The sequence below is a fragment of the Mus musculus genome, chromosome 14 (assembly GCF_000001635.26).
Source record: "Mus musculus strain C57BL/6J chromosome 14, GRCm38.p6 C57BL/6J".
NCBI classification, from domain to species: domain Eukaryota; kingdom Metazoa; phylum Chordata; class Mammalia; order Rodentia; family Muridae; genus Mus; species Mus musculus.
The window spans coordinates 27,184,544-27,206,251 of NC_000080.6; the positions used below are offsets into that span (position 1 = coordinate 27,184,544).

The 21,708-nt window shown below is 46.2% G+C and overlaps 1 protein-coding gene across 5 annotated transcripts in view; it reads left to right on the plus strand.

The window, feature by feature from the left end:
• Positions 1-21,708, plus strand: part of Arhgef3 (Rho guanine nucleotide exchange factor (GEF) 3) — a 289,456-nt gene that overhangs the window by 70,083 nt on the left and 197,665 nt on the right. The window lies entirely within an intron of this gene.

The following is a 21,708-nucleotide window of genomic DNA, read 5'->3' on the forward strand; positions in this document are numbered from 1 at the left end:
CTGGTTATATTGCCTGCTTACCACGCCTTTCCTTGTCATTGGTTGGCATGGAATTACAGCCTCATTATCTGAGTGCCACAGTCTTTACCCTACCCCGTGAGGCCGAATCTGTTTGGTAGGACACGGCTGCTGAATGTGGCTGGGGCAGATGGGGGTACTTGACTCTATAATCATGGTGTGGTATTGGCACAGAAGCTGCTGTAAAGACCCTGGTTATAGGTGTTCAAGTTCACATGACCCAACCTTCTCTCCAGCATGTCCCACTCGCTGCCACAGGATGTTTGCACATGCCGTATCAGGCTGGGGTGCCTCTCTCCATGCCTGAAGTACTTTACATTTCAATCGTGTCATGTGAAGATTCATTTTATTTGGTCTGTTGACCAAATATATACATTTAACCCAGGTAAAAAATTTGTTTAACTCAGCAAAAAGTAACAGGGTGAGGATGAGAATCTTATTTTAAGGATGACCAAGGAATGAACACAGATACACAGACACGCACAGACATATATATACACACACACACACACATACACAAATTTATGTATGTTTGTATCATATATAAAAATATACATACATATATAATACCAGAAGATACTACAGAAAAGGGAAGACTATATTAAATACAAACTTGGATATAAACCATGCTAGTTCATTTAGGACAGTAAAACTGACCTTTGAGGCTAGGCCTGAAAAATTATTTTGCTGTGTGTCTATGCTTTGTAAGTTGATAGCCTAACTGTGCAGAGTCTGGGAACAAACCAAAAGCAAACAATGAATCAAGTAAAGTTAATCTTAGTGTTGTTTCCTGTTGCTATGATATAACACTGACAACCACACCTTAAAGGAAGGGAGGGAGGGAGGGTTTATTTGGCTCCCAGTTCTAAGTTCTGGCCATTATTGTAGGGATGTTAAGGTGGTAGATACTTGGAGCACACTGGTCATGTTCCATCCGCAGTCAAACAGAGGGCAGTGAATTACTGCATACATGCCTATGCTCAGCTTGAATTCCCCACCTAGGGAATAGTGCCACCCACAGTGGGCAGGTCTTCCCATCTCATTTAAGACGATCAAGATAATCTCCCACAGGGAGGCTAGCCTCATCTAAGTCTCTCACTGAGACCTTCTTCCCAGGTGATTCTAGAAGTTGACATGCTAACTGCGGTTCCCTTCCCTGTAAGCTGGTTCATGCTATAGATGACTAAAGTTCTGTTTTAGTTTCTAGCTTTGGGTAGTTTTCTAAGAGGCTTTATATCCTGAGTGCCCAGTACAGTGCCTGGCACAACCTGGGGGCTGGTGACTGTTTCCTGTGGGAATGGAGAAAAGGCTGAGCCCCTAAGTATTAATGGCTAGGGTGTAATTCCAGGAAAAACTTTCTATGAGGAAGTGCAGACCCAGCCATCACATCTGCGGATTTGGGGTCAGGACTGGCTGTGTGCAGAAGGGCAGCTATCACCGTGTGGAAATCCAGCAATCAGAATGGGGTTATCAAGCAGGAAGTGGGGCTTAAGAGCGAGGGGGAGCTCCGTGATTAGGGCAGAGAGCAGGGAAGGAAAGGAACTGTTGTTTCTGGCACTGCCTACATGTTGCTCTGTCATGTGAGCTGGGCTCCAGGGCCATCTTGCCCTTGATAGCCCTCTTTACAGCCTCCGCCCTCTGCCCTGAGCATCCCAGAGCAGAGCTGTGGAGTCAGCAAGATGTACTTGGGATTCACTGAGCTGAGGGACCCTTAGTAAGGGACAGGCCCTCTCTCAGCCCTGATTTCCTTATCTATAAAAACACCAAAGTCCGTGGCTCTGTTGTATTTGGAGATTTGAAGTGCACATCAGCAGTGGGCAGTCTTTGTACCCTGTACTGTGACTCTCCAACAATAACCCAAGACACCGTTTATACGCAGCAGCAGTCTTCAGCTCTGGTTCTTTAGCTGCCTGAAGACTGTGCCCAAGTTCACTCAAATACTGGAAGACTCCAGAACAGGCCAGCCAGGATCTACTGAGTCTGACCCTACATTGTCTTGTCCTCTCTGCCATTAGCCACTGTTCCTGGCCCAGACCTGCTGGGGTTTTCTGGAAGGAAATAGCAGATTGTATTTAGGGTATGGTTTGTAAAGTTTAGAGTTTAGTAGCCATGAGGACAGTCTCTTAAGATGGTGTTGGGACACTCTGGGCCTTTGGACACTTAGAGAACTCAGGCAGCTTGCTGCATCCTTCGATACATCTGGTGCTTCAGCACTCACGGGGGCATCTGTAGACGACATTCAAGTGCTCCAGAAAACAAGAGCAGCAGCAGCAAGAAAACTCCCTAAGTAAGGAAAGTCCAAATATAACCTTTTCCTATCAGTTCTGTTGAGAAATGAAATCTTTTAATTTTCAGTTCCTGTTTTATTTTGTTTACTTAAACATTTAGAACACGTTTTGTGTGTGTGTGTGTGTGTGTGTGTGTGTGTGTGTGTCTGTATCAGAGGACAGCTTTTGAGAGTCACGTCTTTCTTTGTACCTTATGTGTCTTAGGGATCTGACTCAGGTTGTCAGGGTCAGGTGTCTTTACTCACTTGTCTTGCCAGATCTCAATTCCAGTTTTTGAAAGGGCTTAGTCTGGATATACTGTTTAGACTGGCTGCTGAGCCCTTATAGAGGGGCGAGGCTCCTCCCTGCATTTCTGATGACGGCCACCAGAGGGGACTGTGCACCCACACTCTGTGCGACTTCTTAGCTTTGTCCTTGTAGAGGTAGGAGCCCTGTTCTCTCCAACCCTTAGCCCTAGAAAAGATTCACTTCTAGCTATTTCCAGTGGAACTTTGTGTTCTCCAGGAGGGGCCTCACCCCATTAAAGCTACAGTGACTGTGTTAGTATCATAACACCCAGGTCTGCCCAGCCAAGTCTTGAAGGGAGTGAATTCTCCAACATTCCTTCTTAGAGCACAAGAATCAGACAGGAGTGTGTGTGTGTGTGTGTGTGTGTGTGTGTTGTAGTAGTAGTAGTAGTAGTAGTAGTAGTACTCACAGAAGTTGCCTAGAGTCACAACATCAATTACCTGGGGTACATCCTAATCAAATCCATCCTCCAAAAACTCCCATGGGGACCTGCATCTCATCTCCCTCCCAATTCATGCCCTCCTTTTAAATTTATTTATTTGTTTGTTTATTTATTTAACCCACTGAGTCTGATTAACACTACCTATAAGCACATGAGTACTGGGGTGTGGGAAATCTATCAGTGGCCAGGCTTCTAAAGAAAAGTGGCTCTCCCTCCTCTAGCAATCATGAACTGCCAATGTGCCTCAGCTGGGGCAGAGCCCTGGGAGAACCCCCTATACATGACCCTGTCCTCCATGATGGAATTTTGGATGGACTTTATCTTGTGCAGGGTACCATAGCTGCTGCAGAGTTGTGTGAGCAGAAGCTACACCATGACCAGGGGACAGCAGTTCATGGCTCTCCTCCCTGTCCTTTGACTCTTATGTCCTTTCTGCTCCCTCTTCAGCCCCTTAAGCTTCCAGGACAGGCTCTGATAGAGGTGCTCTCATCTACGGTTGACCGCTCACAGCCGTTTTTCACACTTTCAGCAGAAATGCATCTCTGCAGAAACCACCGCCCACTGCAACAAGAACCTTCCCTGACCAAGGCTGGGTGGACACAGCACCAGACTATGGATCTGAACACAGATGTTTAGAAGGGAGTTTGACAACAGGGTCATTTAGAAAAACAGCATCAGTAGGTACTTAGAGTCTCTTAAACATCACCTGCTTTCTCCGAGGATTTCATGTCTGTCTTTACTTGGCATTTTTCAGGTTATGATTTCTGTAACTGTTGCATTTCCCTTTCATTTTCTTTCATGGCCCTCAGCTGCAGCTCAGTTGGTGGGTGCTTGCTTGCATGCCCACAGCCCTGCCTCTAGCTCTGGCCTTGCATAAAAAGTGGGGGTGTCTGTGCACACCTGCAACCTTAGCAGGAGGACCAAAAATTTAAGACGGTCCTTGGCTGCGTAGTGAGTTTGAGGTCAGCCCCGGCTACATGAGACCCTGCCTCTTAAGAAACAAAACAAATCACAAAGCCAAAACAACTAACTAGATAAATAGAAATAAAGGAAGTTAAGCCAGATGTACTGTTTCACATCTACAACGCTAGCACTCGGGAAAGCTATACAAAATTACCATGAGTTTTCAGCCAACCCCGAGCTACAGAGTAAGACCCTGTCCCAAAACAAATGAAACAAACTCCAGTGGGGGGAAAATAGGTTAATTAATGAAATGAAATTCAATCCAGGCTCACAGCAAGGAAAAAAAGAAATGTTGATGTCAGCTTCCAGCAGTTTGGGCTTATCTCCAGTTTTACAGAGTTGGTAACTTGTTAGACACTGTCAAAAGAATGACCCATGGGGAGCTATGCCTTGGGGAACTGTGACAGAGGCTCCAGAAAAAAGGACAGAGGGCCTTTTACCTCAAGTGCATTTTGTTCCCTGGATGGTTCTTGGATGTGACTCTATGCCTCCTGTGACAAACATTGACATTCAGTTTATAAGACATGTTTATTCTTGTTGGATGTCAGAGCGTAGCCACAGAACCCAAACTGGTCCATGTACCCCGAATCTGGATACAGCCTTCTGCTTGGCGTTTGTGCCCTCCCAGATATAATCTATTATGTGTGCCAGGCAATTGTGTTTAAATTGGACTCTCCTGAGAAAGTTCTGGGAAAGGGCTACTCTGTTAATATTTAGTATGTGCTTACTGGCATTTATTTACGTGTTTTTCTGAACTCAAACAACCTTCCTTAGATCATTGCTTTCATAGTGACAGTTGTCTATGAATGTACATTGAAATGGAAATCGGACTGTCTGCAGAACTAGACTGCAGTCTGCCCCATTCTTTCAGGTCTTCAGATCCTAGGTCCAGCAGACAAGATCTACACAGGTCGACTGAAAAGTTGACAGAAACTGAGGCTGGGGAAGTGTTGAGGCAGCTCCTTGGGTACTGGCCTGAGTGGGGCTCTGGGGTGGATTGAGGGAGAGGTAGCAGGGAAGAGAGGGGTCCCTGTGTGGGGAGCTGCAGCCCTCTCAGCCAGGAGCTTGGGACTGGAGGATACAGGCTTTTTAAAATGATTGAAAGTGACTAGCTTTAGGGTCCTGGGAGGTCTCTGAGGATGAAGGCAATGCAGACAGAGCCTGACTGGCTTTGCCTAGTCTTCACCTGCATGTCCTGACCTGTTTCTAGAGCCTGTAAGATGCTGGAGACACAAACGCACATGCGTGCGGAGGTGCAGGTCCCCGTCTATCTGTCTTTCTTCTGAGCAGTTTCTGCTCCACCCCCCAACCCCCTTACACTCAACTGCTACGCTTCTGTCTGTTAATAAGTCGACTCCAGCAGTGCCTGGGCCTCTGAGGCTGTAACTTTGAGGTACTTGATAGTTGCCTTGAGCAGCCTTGAGGAAACAGTGACTTTCAGAGGCTTGTCTCTATCCTGTTCCCTGAACATAAAACTTCCCAGGGAGCCTAGCTAGCTCAGCTGCCTGCTGGTGCCCTCTCCAGCCCAAAGTCTCCATTAACACCTGAGTGTGCATGGCTTGCTCACACCAGGCAGCCATTGAGAGATGCCAGGCAAATAAATGTGTGTGAGGTGACTGTGAGTACAGTGTTGGAGTCCCCAGACTGCCCTTAGAGCGGATGGTCACCTGGGTCCCATGCTTTGTGTTCCTCTTGGAACCCAGCTTTCTCTTCTGTCTTCACCAAGTAGCTGGCTCTGAGTTCTGCAACCCACTCACATGCTTAGCCAAGGTGACAGGGACCCAGCAAAGGGCAGCAGATGCAAGGATAGCACCCGCCAGCCAGTTGCAGATGGCCTGTGCTGTCCAGGCTGCCCCACAGCTACACCAGTACCAAGCTTCCTCAAACTTATGTATAAGCTGGGTGTGGTAGTGCTTGCCTGAGGAACTGGGGAAATGACCAGAAGATCAAGGTTAGCTGCAGTATAATAAGCTTGAGGACCCTGTCTCAAAAACAAACAAACAAACAAACAAACAAATAGATCTGGCCTCCATGAGCATCGCATGCATGTGATGCACATAGACACATGCAGGCCAAATACCCATACACGTTAAGTAAATCTTAAAAAAGATAAAGCAGAATAAATATAAATAAGTGACAGTGTATGTCCATGCTCCTTTAAAACCGTGTGCTCACTCAGAACAACTTTTCAGGCTTCATTGTCCTTTGAAAGAGTTCACAGGACTGAGAAAAAAAATAAAATCCTTTTTCTTGCAGAAAAAAATTACACATATATTATGTTATATATACCATATATGTACATACATGCATATATATATATATATATATATATATATATATATGTGGAGGGGCTGGTGAGATGGCTCAGTGGATAAGAGCACCTGACTGCTCTTCCGAAGGTCTGGAGTTCAAATTCCAGCAACCATATGGTGGCTCACAACCATCTGTAATGAGTTCTGACTCCCTCTTCTGGAGTGTCTGAAGACAGCTACAGTGTACTTACATATAATAAATAAAAATAAATAAATAAAAAGAGGCAGGAGGATTCTGAGTTCGAGGTCAGCCTGATCTGCAGAGTGAGTTCCAGTGCAGCCAGGGCTACACAGAGAAATCCTGTCTCAAAAAACCAAAAACCAAAAACCAAAAAACAATTGGATATCTGGGATCTGGAGGGTGTGCTGATGTTCCTCGGGTACCAGCAGGTGTGTATATATGGGGTGGGAACTAGGGAAAGACCAATAATTGTGTAGCCACCAAGCACTCCAGAGAGATGACTGCACTGCCCAGGGCCAGCTGCCCTGTGCTTCCTGTGTTTTGATCTTGAGATCACTCTAAGAGCCAGGTTGGGCTTACTCTTTCCTGTATAGGTCTTTGGCATTTCAAGTCTATAAAAGTCTGCATAAAGGAATAGTATTTACTTAGTTATAGTTTGTGTTGGTGGCTAAAAATGAGCGTCATACAACATACTAATAGTTGTTTTGGAAAATGTTCAAGGGATTAAAAAATTCTACCATTATCAATACTATAATACTTAAGAAAAAGGGAAAAAAATCACATAACCTCCTGAGTTGATTCATTATGTAATGTTATACCCATCCCACCCCCACCCCCCTTTTTAAAGATTTACTTATTTTATGTGCATTGGTGCTTTGCCTGCATGTGTGTTTGTGAGGGTATCAGATTCCCTGGAACTGGAGCTACATACAGTTGTGAGCTGCCATGAGGGTGCTGAGAACTGAACCCAGGACCTCTGGAAGAGAAGCCAGTGCTCTCAACTGCTGAGTCATCTCTCCAACCCCCCCCCCCCCTTTTTTGAGGCCAGGCTTTATGTACTTCATGCTGGCCTTGAACTTGGTATACAGCTAAGAATGATCTTCATGCCTTCTCCCCCTGAGTACTGAGGTTGCAAGGGTGCAGTCATGGGTTTGTTTATACCCTTCCTTTTAATTTAGTTATTTTAATTGAACTGTTTCCTCATGATTCCTCAAACTAGCAGTCAGGCCCTGCCCTTCTGTCTCTGTCCCCACCATCCACTAGTCACTAGTAAGAGGTCCTCTTCTGTAAGGGTCTAGGATCTAGGACAGTGACTCCAGAGGTCCCTGTCCTAGGGGGTGAGCATCATATTATGGAATCTGAGTGTGAAGAAAGTGACAGGAAAACAGAAGGTTGTGGAGTCTCTGGGTGATGGGCCTGGGGATGTCCCATGGTTGGCAGGTACATGGTGGTCTACAAAACTCATCTATGGTGGGGAGCCAGATTTATATACTATATGGAATTTCTACACAAAAAGAAGCACCGATGAAGGCTTTGGACCTTGGTTCCTCCCATGTGGGTGAGCTGAAGACGTGTGTTCAGGTGTGTGCAGGGACAGTTGTTGAATGAGACCTCCGTGTAAGACATTGAGCCCGACCCTCATCTGAACTGTAGCAGGGTTGTTCCACACATGCAATGGGAGTTCCCACAGGAAACTGGGTGGTTCTTGGCACCCTCCTAGGCTGTTACTGGGGCAGGGTGGTTCAGAGAGGTTTCTTAGAAGCCTTTGTGACCACAGTGGTTGTGAAGGATATTCACAAGGCTTACCGACCCTGAGTGTGATAGGGAACCGGAGGGTACCTAAAGTGAGTGGCTTCAGCAAGGCAGCAGGGGGCAGCAAAGACCCCAGGAACCCACACCCTCCTGGCAAGGTAACTGCTTATCCCCAGCTGACCACAGGTGGGAATGTGAGGTCACCTGTGGGAACGCTGTCCTTGATTGCTAGAGTTTCTAGACCTTTCACCTAAGCTAGACACCTGCTGTCTAAATGGAATTGGCTAGCCTTGGAAATGACCCCCAAAGTATATAAGCTTGAGGGTCGTATAAATCATACTAAGAGTCTGCCATTTCTAACTCGAATGCCGGGCTTAACCTAGAGGCTAAATTGTGATGACTGGTTATTATGTTTATGTTTTCTACTTGGCTTGGTAATAAACATTATCTGTAAGCAGGAGGTAGGGTAAGAGAGAAGAGAGACATTTCTATAACTCAGTAGGCTCCTTGCTGTTAATTCTCACGGATGCCTCTGGGGTTGGGGTGATGGAGCCCGTGGACTGAGGAGGCTGTTAGTAGATTAGCTCAGGGAAGTGGTTAGTGGGCCTGTGTGTAGAATGGAAGGAAAGGGAGGCGTGGCTCTGTAGGCCCTGTCCACTTCCCGGGACCTGGGGGTGCTCTGTGCCCTTTCCCAGTCCATCGTCCAGCCTCTCTGTCTTGGGAGGAAAGGATTGATTTTATCTTACAGCTTGTAGCCCACTACTGAGGGAAGTCAAGGCAGGAAGCTAGAGGAAGGAACAGAGGCAGAGGAAGCAGAGGCCATGGAGGAACACTGCTTGCTAGCTTGCCCTTTCTGGCTTGTTCGGCTTGCTTTCTTATACAACCCAGGTGAGCTGGGCTGTCCCATGCCAATCATAATTCAAGAAGATGTTCCATAAGCCAATCTGGTGGGGGCATCTTCTCAACTGAGATTTCCTTTTTTTCCAAATGATTCTAGCTTGTGTCTAGTTGATAAGAAACTAACGCATACACACTCTCCCCTCCATTCAGTCAGTCAGTCACTCACCAGATGCACTGTTCCAGTCAGTACCTGATCTGGCCTCAGGGACAGAGCAATGAATGAAGCAGAGGAAGTAAAGTCAGGAAAACCCACAAGAAGCTGTGAACAAGGCCTAGCATAGGTCTGCTAGGGCTGAATAACCGGAAAAACAGGCTGTGTGTTGCCTGAGTGTTGTGTGTCGTTTCGTGTTTCTGGATGGTCGCACTCATGCACACCCACCCAGGAGCTATTTTAGATCTGCGAATAGAAAACACACACACACACACACACACACACACACACACACACTCCAGTTATTCTTTAAATGCCTTGGCTAGGCCGGGCGTGGTGGTACACGCCTTTAATCCCAGCACTCGGGAGGCAGAGGCAGGCAGATTTCTGAGTTCGAGGCCAGCCTGGTCTACAAAGTGAGTTCCGTTCCAGGACAGCCAGGGCTACACAGAGAAACCCTGTCTTGAAAAACAAAACAAAACAAAACAAAACAAAACAATGCCTTGGCTAGCTCAATGACTGGCACTCCTAAACCTTCCCCTGCTACCCCAGGCCCAGTCAGGGAAGTGGCCAGAGGTCATTTACCCCAAAAACTCACATGGATGGTTGGCTTTATCTCCTCTGCCATTGTGTCCCTTTCTCCTCTCTCCCAGTCTTCCTGATTCTCCGTGTCCTATCCACACAACTCTCAGTGTCCTGGTCAGTGCTCAGCCATTGGCTACTGACAGCTATTGATAGATCAAAAACCAATAGAGGGCAAGGACCTTCAGCGGCAGTAAACCCAGATTCTCGATTAAATCAAAGTATCAGAACCACACCTACACCTCACCTTTTCTGTCCAATTTAAAAAACAAAAGAACACTTTTTTCTCAGACCTAAATTGAGCATAACCACAACAATTATGTAAATTACAAAGCATTATATACAATTAAAATCCAGTTCATCATATTTGTCAATTAAATAAAGTATTCTACCATCATTCCTAACTTAAAGAGTTACAGTTCTATCCCTGATTTATGCTTAGATTTTTAGCCTGTAACACCATCTGAAAACCATGCTTTTTACTCTATGTCATGTCTTTAATGTTAATTTAAGTTTGCTTATGGGACTATAACTAGTCTTCCACCCCATCAGAAATCTGAGAATGAATTAAACACTCTCTGGATATATAGGAAGCACCAAACACAGCATCTCAAACTTAAAAAAATGTAGAGACAGTTGACTGGACAGTCCCCCATTCCTTAAAAGCATTGGAGCTTTAGTCTTTAGCCTTCTGGCCCAGGATCATCTGACAGACCTTTGTAAAGCAGAATTATAAAGGATCCTTTTACCTTGTCTTGGCAGAGCTATCAGTCGACTATTCTGCATAATGTGTCCATTTTGGACAGTCTTTTGTCTGTAAATGGAATAGGCATTTTGTCCAGTGGCTACCTCTCCAGGATAAGTAACCTCGCCTGGAGGTAAAGATGCACAACATCTTCTTGGAATTTTAAAGTGGGTAATGTCAGCAGCAGACATGTCTCTAGTCAAATGATCCTTAATAATGATATCTCTGTGGCTATATATTGCAGTATGTCTCCTTTTCTATATATAATTCTCAAGGCCTAAGTTGATGTCTGACATAAGCTAGACTCCCTGCCTCCTGCTTTTGACCTAATTATTTCTTAAGATCGAAAGCCTCGATATTTATATATCTCTGTATTTAACTTTAGGTAAATTCCCTTCTACTTACCGTATAAGCCTATTTACAGGCTCTAGTTCTTATCATACTATACTGACAATCCCAGAAATCTTGAGCCGACCATGTTCATAGATCCCGAGAAATTGTCCTGGCAAGACTTTTTGTTTGTTTGTTTTTGTTTTTGTTTTTGTTTTTGTTTTTTTTGAGACAGGGTTTCTCTGTATAGCCGGGGCTGTCCTGGAACTCACTTTGTAGACCATGCTGGCCTCGAACTCAGAAATCCGCCTGTCTCTGCCTCCGGAGTGCTGGGATTAAAGGCGTGCACCACCACACCTGGCTCTGGCAAGACTTTTTACATATCTTTAAGGCACTTGTTCATTCATTTTCCATAACTCCTCTTTTCTAATTACGGTATCTTAAATGGCTTTAATTGCTTTGAATTGTTTTGATTATCAAAATGAGTGTGGTTATGAGTTTGGTGGTTGTGTTAAAGCTCCTCTGGGAGAGAGGTCAAGCTATACCCTCACAGGAGGTCGCAGAGGGCTTCAGACTCCCACTCCTGCAGGGTGATCAGAAAGAGGCAGATGACAATGGGCCCCATCGTGCATGTAGCCAATACTTACCAAATATCAGGCACTGTGCGGGGCACAGTAGAGTGACCTCTGGCAACATTCCCACTTTGCCACTTGCTTCTTTTATAAAGCCTTCCACAAAGAAACAGAACTAATATTTTGGGTACCTGGTGCAGAAAACCTTACACATTTGCTTAAGTTACTTTTAATAGAAGGCTTAGTTGTTTTGTTTTTTTAATCACTGATGACAGCAAGCAATGCCCTCAGAAATGGCTGCGTACAGGTGTCTCCATGTTAGCAGGGATTTTTCTTTCCAACTATATTTCCGGATTAGCTTCTTTCTGTGGTTGGCATTCTGCAGCACTGAGTTTGTGCTTCACCAGTTCAGACGTTCCCCAGGACAGATGTGTTTGCTTTAATTCTAGAAGTGTCATCGCCTTTGGCTAGGCGGGGTCACCTGCTCATCTGCTGAGCTCCTGCTTGCCCTTTCTTGAATCTTTGACAGCAGAGGGATGTGCTGTGGTCGACAAGCAGCAGGTGGTCACCGCAGCAACCTGCCAAAAGAGGGGGAGAGCTGAAAAGAGGGGCCCCTTTGAAGGTCCAAGCCTCTCACCACAACCATGTAATCCTTCTCTCGGTAGTTAGTGCTTCAGCCTTGTTCACCCAGGGTCCTTCCAGATGTCTCACAGTTTGAATTTTCATATGGATACCTGAAGACAGACATTATTTTACTAAATTGCCAGCTTGAAGCTCAGGTTTCTGTATCCTGCTGACACACACAGCTAGTTTTTGGTTGGGGTGACAAGCAGGGAATTCACTACGGAGGAGTCATGGCTATGGCCATTGCATCCACCCATCTTCCTGCATGGTTTGCAGTGTGGCTTCATTAATATTTCTGTCTGGTGATGGGAATTGAATACCCCTACCCCAGATTTCATGCTCCAAAGTCCAAGATGGCCCTTTGAGGAAGATTTGCCATGGTTCACCTCTCAAGGTACACTTGAAAAGGTACCATCATTGAAACGGCACATGGTTATCAACAGCTAGATAGAAAAAAACAGCTGTGTGGATGTTAGCATGTGTTTGCAAGGTGCTGGATATCTCAGTACAGATATTCTTTTTCATGGTTCTGTCTCATTTTAACAGACCATGCCATTTTACTTCTGGTAAACAGACGCGATGATGGGGATTGCTCTTCGTGGCTGTGCCAGTGCGAGTTACTGGTTTTTCCTGTTGGTCAGATTTCTTCAGGGACAAACATTCACTTGCTTGGCGGAGAGTGCGGAGAGTCAGGGAGTGAATGAGTAACCTCAGAGCTAGGAAAACCACACATCACCCTCTACAGGAAGAAGTGGCAGCCACAGGCAGCCAGCCTCAGGCTGTGTTGGATTTCCAGGACAAGGCTGTACAGCGGACACAAGCCCTCAGTGCAGCTGGTTGGACTTGGAGCCCGGCAGATTGTGTTTTCCTTCCTGTGTGATCTGCCAGGTCCTTTATCCCATCACCCCTCAGTATCTCCATGTCTACTTAGATGGTGTTGTCAGGCTTAAATAGAAGAGCAAATTTCAGGTCCTTGTCACCTCTGTGCAGCCATCGGTAATAGGCCAATGGTATGTGGGTTAATCGTCACAATAACTATCTTTATATGTCCTTCATATTCTGCAGATGGAGTTACTTAGTCCACTCACCAACTAACCCCTCTGAAGTTGGTGCCATTATCCTCCCTGTGGGGTAGATGAGGAACTGGAGTACCTGTGCACACGAGTGGGTTCCCATCCTCATGCGTTTTAGGGTGACGGGCACCACACATAGCCTTTGGAAGGTGACTGTTTTACTTCAATGTTAGCGAGGTGTTTATCTGAGAGCACAATTCCACTCTTGTTTCTGCGCCTTTTCTCTTCCCTATTCCTGGCAGTGGGGATGGGACTGAGAACTCTGGGAAGGTACAGCTCCTAGGGAAAGACATCTTTGAAGAGACAGTCTCACCCTTAGTGTGGGCACCCTATGGACAGGGTCCAGCAGGCCCCATTATGGAGTCTGTGCATGGCCTCTGAGGTAGGCAATAATCTGTCACCTGAGAAGAATAGCCTGAGAGTCTGTCCCAGCCTCTTGAGGCCCAGCTGTCTCACACCTAAGTCTCCACTTGCTCAACTCTGTGTCTGGGTGAGAGCCCATGTATAGTGAAGCTGCCAGGTCAGGATGGATCCACATGTCCACACTGGGGTTGGAGTCTTCTTGCTACTTTCCTCCTTATTCACCAGGGTGAACCGTAGCAATGAGTCCCTATTGCTGGCTAGTTATCTGGCTTCTCCTTCTAGAGTCATGTGGGAGGAGCCATCTGAGGGGCTGTATATATGTTTAAGATCATTGAGTTACAGAAATTATTGTTATGGTTGAGCTTCTGGGTTATTTCCATCCTCTTGGAACGTGTTCCTTAAATTGCTACCAGATGGCACGTGGGAATGTTCTGATAGTCTATGGCAGAGGTTCTTAAACTATGAGTTGTGAACCACTTGGGGGTCAAATGACCCTTTCACAGGAGTCACCTAAGACCATTGAAAAACACAGATATTTACATTATGATTCATAAGAGTAGCAAGATTACAGTTATGAAGTAGCAACAAAAATGATTTTATGGCCCAGGGTCACCACAACCATACTTTGGGGTCGTGCTGCAGCAGGAAGGTTGAGAACCACTGGTTTATAAAACTCCGAGGTCCAGTACCAACATCTCTTGTCTGCCCACACTCATTGTTACCTTTAAAAACTGCTCTATGAAAGCAGAGGTACTCGCTTCTTTAGGTTTCTGTTTTACTAGGGAAGGTGGGCAGTGTTTGTTACTGTTTAGTGGGTAGGGTTTCTTCTTCCACCTACACATGACCAGGGCATATCAGTGTTTAAAAAAAAACAAGCAGGGCAGTGCTGGCTCATGCCTTTAATTCCATCACTCCTGAGGCAGAGGCAGGAGAATTTCTGTCAGTTTCAGCCTGATCTATAGATCACGTTCCAAGAGAGCCAGTACTACACAGAGAAACCCTGTCTCAAAAAACTCAAACCAAAACCAAAACCAAAACACCCCCCCCCCCCACACACAAAAGAAACCAACTAGTATCTTATGATTATAAAATTAGTGTATATGAATCATAAAGTTTCATATTCCAGGAATATGTAACAGGAAGTATGATTCAGGGAATACGTGACTTGGTTAGTCTTCACCCTATGAAATCACTACTATGGAATTGGCTTTTTAAGAATTTTTAAGACAAATTTTACCGTTTCTTCCTTGACCTTGACAGCTTTGGAAAACCCATTCATGGCTCTAGTCTCTTAAAAGGTGTTCTATTTAGTGGTATTTTTGACTAGGAAAATCTATGACTCTCTGAGCTGGGGACATGCACGTAATCCCAGCTGCTGAAGAGGCTGAGGTGTGAAGATTGGATTTGAGGGCAATCTGGACTACTCAGGGAGATGTGATTAAAAAACAATCTATTCAGAGATACAATGCATCCACACGACTCTTCAAGATTTGGGGTTCCCCAGTGACAAACTCCACATCTCCCTGTCATGCTCAGCTGTCCCTCTGCTGAATTCAGTGCTGTGCTTTCTTCCTGACAAGGGTGCTGTCCTTTTGTAGGGTCAGGCTAGGGCACGGGAGAGGATGTCAGCTGCCCTCTCTGCAGATCTCTTTTCTCTACCCGGTCTTTCCATGAGCCCCATCTGCCCAACAGCCTGGTCCTGGTACATCCAGGGAACCAGGGGGTAACAATCATATGAAAGTGTGAGCAAGTTGGGGGCAGGTGAAGAGTGAACTTGCAAGGCTGGCTGGGTCCACGAATCAAGCTGTGTCCCAGAGGGGCTGGGAGGAGCATCTCTGCTTGGGCAACCAGGTGAGGTTGCCATGGGGATAACTATAGTAACTCTGATCAAGCACTGGCCCTGCTCTCTCCCAGCTGGAAGATGAGGTGCCCAGGAGAACAGCTTTGCAGTGCCCTATGCATTCAGACAGGCTGTATTTGGTAGAAATATTTGGTAAATGACACACAATTAATATATTCTGGCTAACTGACCAGGAAAAAAGAAATCTTATTTCTTAGGTACCTGGAATGGGACTGCCTGGTTATGCATATGTTGAAAACCGGCCCCTCAGCTACCACTGTTATTGCCTTAGTCCATAGGGTCCTATGAGGATCTGGGGAGTTAATTAGCACGAAAGGAACACCATTGGGGCCGGGGAGAGGACTCAGGATAGCGTGATGCCGTGTAAGCACGGGCGCCCATGTAAAAGCAGGGAGCAATGGGCTTGCGTGTGCCTATAGCATCAGTAAGAGGGAGAGGAGAGCCAGGCATGGTGGCGCACGTATTTGATCCCAGCACTCGGGAGGCAGAGGCAGGCAGATTTCTGAGTTCAAGGCCAGCCTGGTTTACAAAGTGGGTTCCAGGTCAGCCAGGGCTACACAAAGAAACCCTGTCTCGAAAAACAAAAAAACAAACAAACAAAAAAAAATAATAAAGGAGGGAGAGGAAACTAAAAGTGGATACCGTAAATTCACTGGCCAGCTAACTTAATAACTAAGTTCCAGGTTTAGCGCTAGGACCTGTCTCAAACGATAAGGTGGTCAGTGACAGAGCATGATGTCCTTATGTCAACCTCTGGCCTACCCCAGCATAAATGGTATTAATGCCATGAAAATACTAAAATATTAGCCTCTAGCTCATACCCCCCTTTTCCCAGCTGCCTGAGTGGGTGACCAGGCCCTGAGGAGGTGCTTGCTGTTTGCTACAGCGCCTAGATCCCCTCACTGCTACAGGGCCTAGATCCCCTCACTGTTTCCCTCACAGGCAGCTATCAGGGGTGGGGGCAGCAGGTCACCACACCAGCCACCCACAAACATTGGTATTGAAGGTCTGGCCTTGGCTCATGCCCCTACCTCTGCCCCAGGCCTGTCTTCACGTTGGACACTCACATCCTCTCTACGTGTGCTCCAGCAAGCCCGCCTCGGGCTAGGCTTCACCACCCTAACTCACTGACAGTTTGGGAGTAAACAAGTTTTTATGTGTGGCCCCAGTCACTGCCAAGAAGAGCATTTGTGGAGCTTCTAATTACCCTGGAGACTGCGGTGGGTCCTGTATCAGAGTCAATAAACTGCTTTAAGTGATGCTGGCTAATTTGAGAATTTGTGGTGTCTTAGTTGCTAGGAGCAAGAGAGCATTAATTAGAAACGCCCATTGTAAGGCCTCAGTTTTAGGGCTTGGTTGTGCACATGTTGGGCCACCGACCTGCTGACTTATTAGCTGCTGATCAACATAGTATTGAATGAAATAGAAAGAGCTTCTTCTAGTCCTCCCTTCTTGGACAAAACCCAAATAGTAACACTTGTTTTCATTTATTAATTAATGTATTCACTTTGCATCCTGATCGCAGCCCCTCTCTCTTCTCCCAGTCCCTCCCTCTCTGAGGAGACGGGGAGGCCCTCCCTCCCATGAATGTGCCCCGCCTGGCACATCAAGTCACAGCAACACTAGGTGCCTGCCTCTCTTGCACTGAGGCCAGACAAGGCGGCCCAGCCAGGGCAGGAGAGTGACAAAGACTCTTACAGGTGGTCCATAGGAAGTAGGAGAGGGTCAGGCCACGGGACTTGAACTTACCTCCTTTTTGTTTATCATTTAGATATAGTTTGACATGTTTGCTTTTCTCCCCCTTATATTATTTTTACATAAGATCGAAAAGATAGTTTGAGTTCATAGTGATTTTTAATACTTATTTTATTTCTTATTTATAGGCAGGGCGTGGCTGTGGGCCTGCGGGTGTGTGTGTGTGTGTGCATGCTTGCCCACAGAGGCCAAATGAGGGTGTCAGATCCCCTGGAGCTGACGTTACAGGCAGTTGTGAGCCATCTGACCAATCTGTGTCCTTAAATGCTCCTAACTGCCAAGTCAGCTCCGCAGACCTTCATGGAGATTAAAAACATACGTTCTAAGAATGATTTAAAATTTGCCTTCTAAGAGTTACTAGCTCTAAATTCCTTTTAAATATTCAGAAAAGTCAGCCATGGAAGTTTTTAAAGGGCTGAAAGGGTAGGTCAATTTTGGAACAATTGCCTGGAATGCACGAGGCCCTGTAATTGTCCCGGGCCCCTGCAGGAAAAAAAAAAATGTCCGGGCCTGGTGGTACCTGTCTGTAATTGCAGCACTCGGGGCTTGGCTGAGGAGTGTGTGGATCTCAGGCTAACCCCAGACTCCATCTCCTGTCTTTAAAGAAGAAAGAAAGAAAGAAAGAAAGAAAGAAAGAAAGAAAGAAAGAAAGAAAGAAAGAAAGGAAGGAAGAGGGGGGAGGGGGAGAGGGAGAGGGAGAGAGAATAGAATTAATAAGAAACTATACTTTAAATAAAGTATTATGTGCATTTGGAAAAGTTTTTCAGTCTTCTTTTAAAATAAGGTTTAGCCGCACTGAGTTGTCCAGCCCTGAGCTACCAACCCCAAGCAATACTGCCTCAGCCTCCTGCTGCACATAAAGGCAGACACTCCCCGCTTTCAAGAGTCTTCATTTGCAGATGAAAGAAAATCTGTAAGATTAATTTCTTTGTATTGTATCACTATTGCCTGTGTGTGTGTGTGTGTGTGTGTGTGTGTGTGTGTGTGTGTCTCCACCTGTCTTTCCCCTTCTCCAGTGCTGCCTTCATGTCTGGGTTCAGCATGTGTGCTGGTGCTGTGAACTCAGAACCTCACACCGACACCGACACAGCAAGCACTTTGCAGAGTGGGCCATCTCCCCAGCTTCTCCTCTTGTGTGTGTGTGTGTGTGTTGCATGTGTCGTGTGTCTGTGTGTCTGTGTTTATTTTGGGGGACAGTGTCTTACTATTTTGCCCAGTCTGGCCTGAAACTCTCTATACTGACTAGGCTGTCCTTGAACTCAGGAATCTCTAGGCTTCTGCTTTCTAAGCACTGGGATTAAAGATGTGTGGACTCCCACACCTGTCTCCTTTGTTTTCTTGAGATGACAGCCATTTTGACTGGGGTAGGTGAAATCTCAAAGCAGATTTAATTCATGTTTCTCTGAAGGCTAAGGATGGCGAGCTCCTTTATTTGTAATTCTTTTTTGAAGAATTGTGTAATTAGCCATCTCCTCACTGGATGATTGTGTGTGTGTGTGTGTGTGTGTGTGTGTGTGTGTGTGTGCAGGGCAGTGGGCGCTGGGGGGATAAAGGGAGTGGGGGAAAACCCGCGACCCGTCAGAGTTCCGGTGCTCTGGACAGGCGGACAAGAGAGGGCTGCTGCACGCTTTTCATGGGCCCCTGGTGGGTGTCTGACTGTGGAAAGCCACTAAACTCCAGCTCAGCAGGTGGGGTGGACAAGGGGCAATCTTAGGTACCAGGTTCTCAAATACTTCTGGACACCGAGGAAAAGCTGAGTACAGAATGGGGGGCCCCAGGGATGGCTCAGTCAGCCCCTGGGCCAAAGGGAGGAGAGGGCAGGGGAAGAGGCGCTGGGTGGTTCCCACAAGGGTGAGAGTCCTTGGTCCGGTCCATGGCTGGAGCACAGGAAGGCCTTCTGGAGGGAGGTTAGATGCGGCTTTTTAGGGGAAAGCCTATCCCATTGTCCAAGCACTGCGGGCCTTGATGAGCAGAGACGGTCTATGGTTTTAGAGCTTTATAGTAGAAAGGCAGGGGAAAAGAGAGAAGGTAGAAAGAGGGAGAGAGGCCGGCCATGGCCACATGGAGAGAGGGGGAAGGGAGAGAGAGAGAAGGAGGGCTAGAGATGAGAGTAAGAAAGGTGAGAGCTTAAAGAGAGTGAGGAGAGGCCAAGCAGCTCTTTTTATAATGAGCTGAGCTACCTTGCTGTTGCCAGGTAACTGTGGGGAGGAGCATACCTGGCTATAGTCAGGTAACTGTGGGGGTGGGGTCTAGCCAGAATGCCAGAAGCTTGGGACATTGTGTGCATGACTTATAGTCACAGAATTATGGAGTTGGGGGCTCTGTGGTGTCAGGCACCTGACTCTGGGAACGTGGCTCACTTTTCTATCCCTTGTAGAGTTTTCTACTGGGTCATCGGAGCAAGCCTCATTCAACCAAAATAGGGTGCCTATCACGGCCCCACGTGTGTGTGTGTGTGTGTGTGTGTGTGTGTGTGTGTGAGAGTGTGTGTGTGTATGCCTCTCAGATCCCCATCCCTGGGTACTAAGCATCTGTGGGTACTGGCTAGGGCCTCTTTTGAAGATGGTTTCCTCTTTAAGAGATTGTTCTTTTTTTTTTTTTGAGACAGGGTTTCCTGGCTGTCCTGGAACTCACTCTGTAGACCAGGCTGGCCTCGAACTCAGAAATCTGCCTGCCTCTGCCTCCCAAGTGCTGGGATTAAAGGTGTTCGCCACCACTGTCCAGCTAAGATATTGTTCTTCGCTGATCTTTTAAGTTTTGCTTACTCTCATTTTTCAATTTTTAAAGATGTTTTTATTTTACATGTATGTTTGAGTGCTTGCATGTATGTGTGTACACTACATGTGTGCCTGCTGCAGAAGAGGTCTGGAAGAGGGCTTTGGATTCCCTGTACCTGGAGTTAATAGGGAGCTATAAGTCACCAAGTCAGTGCTGGGAACCACACCCAGGTCCTCCACAGGGCAACTTGTGCTCTTAAGCACTGAGCTATCAGACAACCCCCTTTGGGATCATTTTCTGTGCTACCACAGTCCTTTTCAGAAAGTCCTTGCCTGGGCTTATATCTTGACGTCTTGGGGCCACCAAGATGGCTCAGCAGGTAAAGGGGCTTGCTCCAGAACCCTGTGGCTTAGTTTAGCCCCTGTAGAAGGACAAAAATCAACTCTTACAAGTTACCCTGTGTCCTCCATTTGTATACTCTGGCATACCCTCTCAATAAATACATATGCCTTTTTATGTTATATAACTATAATGGTGTGTGCTTATTTCTGGCTGTTCTGTTCCATTGTTCTGAGTCTGTAACAGTACCATGCTGCTCTTGTTGCGATGACTCCATATTATAAGGACATTGGACATTGTAAAACTCCCAGCACTATTGATTATTTCTGCTAAGGTTGGCCTTGACCATTTGGACTCTTGTGTTTCTGTATAAACTTCAGGTTTTTCCGTTTTAGTTTTTCTAGGTCAATGAGGAATGCCATTGGGGTTTGGGTGGGGACTGCAGTGAACCTGGAAATGGCTTTTGGTAGTCTTTTCACAATTCACAATTCTTTCTGCAATGGTTCTATCAAGTGTTTCTTTTGTGTACCATGGAATGAGAACTGCCTGAGTTCAAAGCCTAGCTTTGGCATCAGTTAGCTTTGTGCTTTTGGGAAAATCATTTAACCTGTTAAAGCCTTGGTTTCTTCCTTTGGGAAGTAGGAATAACAATAGTATCTATTCATTGTTTTGAAGACAGAAGGAGTTAATGTTTGATAGGCACTTAGCATAGTACCTGGCATACAGTATGCACTCTGCAAGGGTTGGTTTGCTAAAAGGAAACCTTAACTGTCTACAATAGAGGGACTGAGGGTTCCCATCTGTGCAGGCTGAAAGCCAGTGCTGTTGAGGATCAGGTGCTGGTGACCAGACTCCATGTTTTCCTTCTGAGCAAAGCAATCTGGTATCTTATTCCACACAGAATCGGGGCAACTCTCCAGGGGACTCATGGGAAGGTAGAGTCCGAACACAGAGTCCTGGTTAGAAAAATACACACACACACTCAGGAAAGAACTGGGGGCTCCCCAGGAGAGTTTTTTAAAAAAATGACAGTCTGCTGCTGTTTGATTAAAGAGTAGAAAACTAATGATTCTTTCCGGAGGGATCTGAAGCTGTTCTACTGGGCTGTGACCTCTGCAGGCTCAGGATATGGATTTCCGTAGGATACAAGGAAACCTCTCACGGTGCAAACATGTTGCGGTTCAGATGGATACAGTGGGAGGGATGGAGGGAGAGCCACCCTTCAGCTTCTAAAAGTGTCCCCAAATGGTTCAGAATCATCATTCATAGCCTCTGGATATTTAAAAACAAAGTTTCCAACAGTATATTTTCAAACAAATCTGTTATAAAAATATCCCTTTAGAATATCCCATGGTTTCTATTGATTCCAGCAGGTCACAGCTGGCTTCCCTGTTTGAAGTTTGGTGTGCCATGCATGCCCTGGTAATGGGGTGAGAACACCAATGGCTCAGACACTGGCATACTGTGTGCACTGAGTAAGTGTCCTGTGGCTAAGGGAGAGGAGCAGCCCTTTGGCTGTGCCATCGCTTATTATCTTTGCCACCTCACTGCCAGAACAGGGAGCATTGTTGGCCTGGGCTCCCTGACAGCAGATGTCAGGAACATTCAGGAAAGTCTTCAGATACTGAAGACACGTGGATTCTCCATTCTCTAAGTTAGCCATAAGAAGA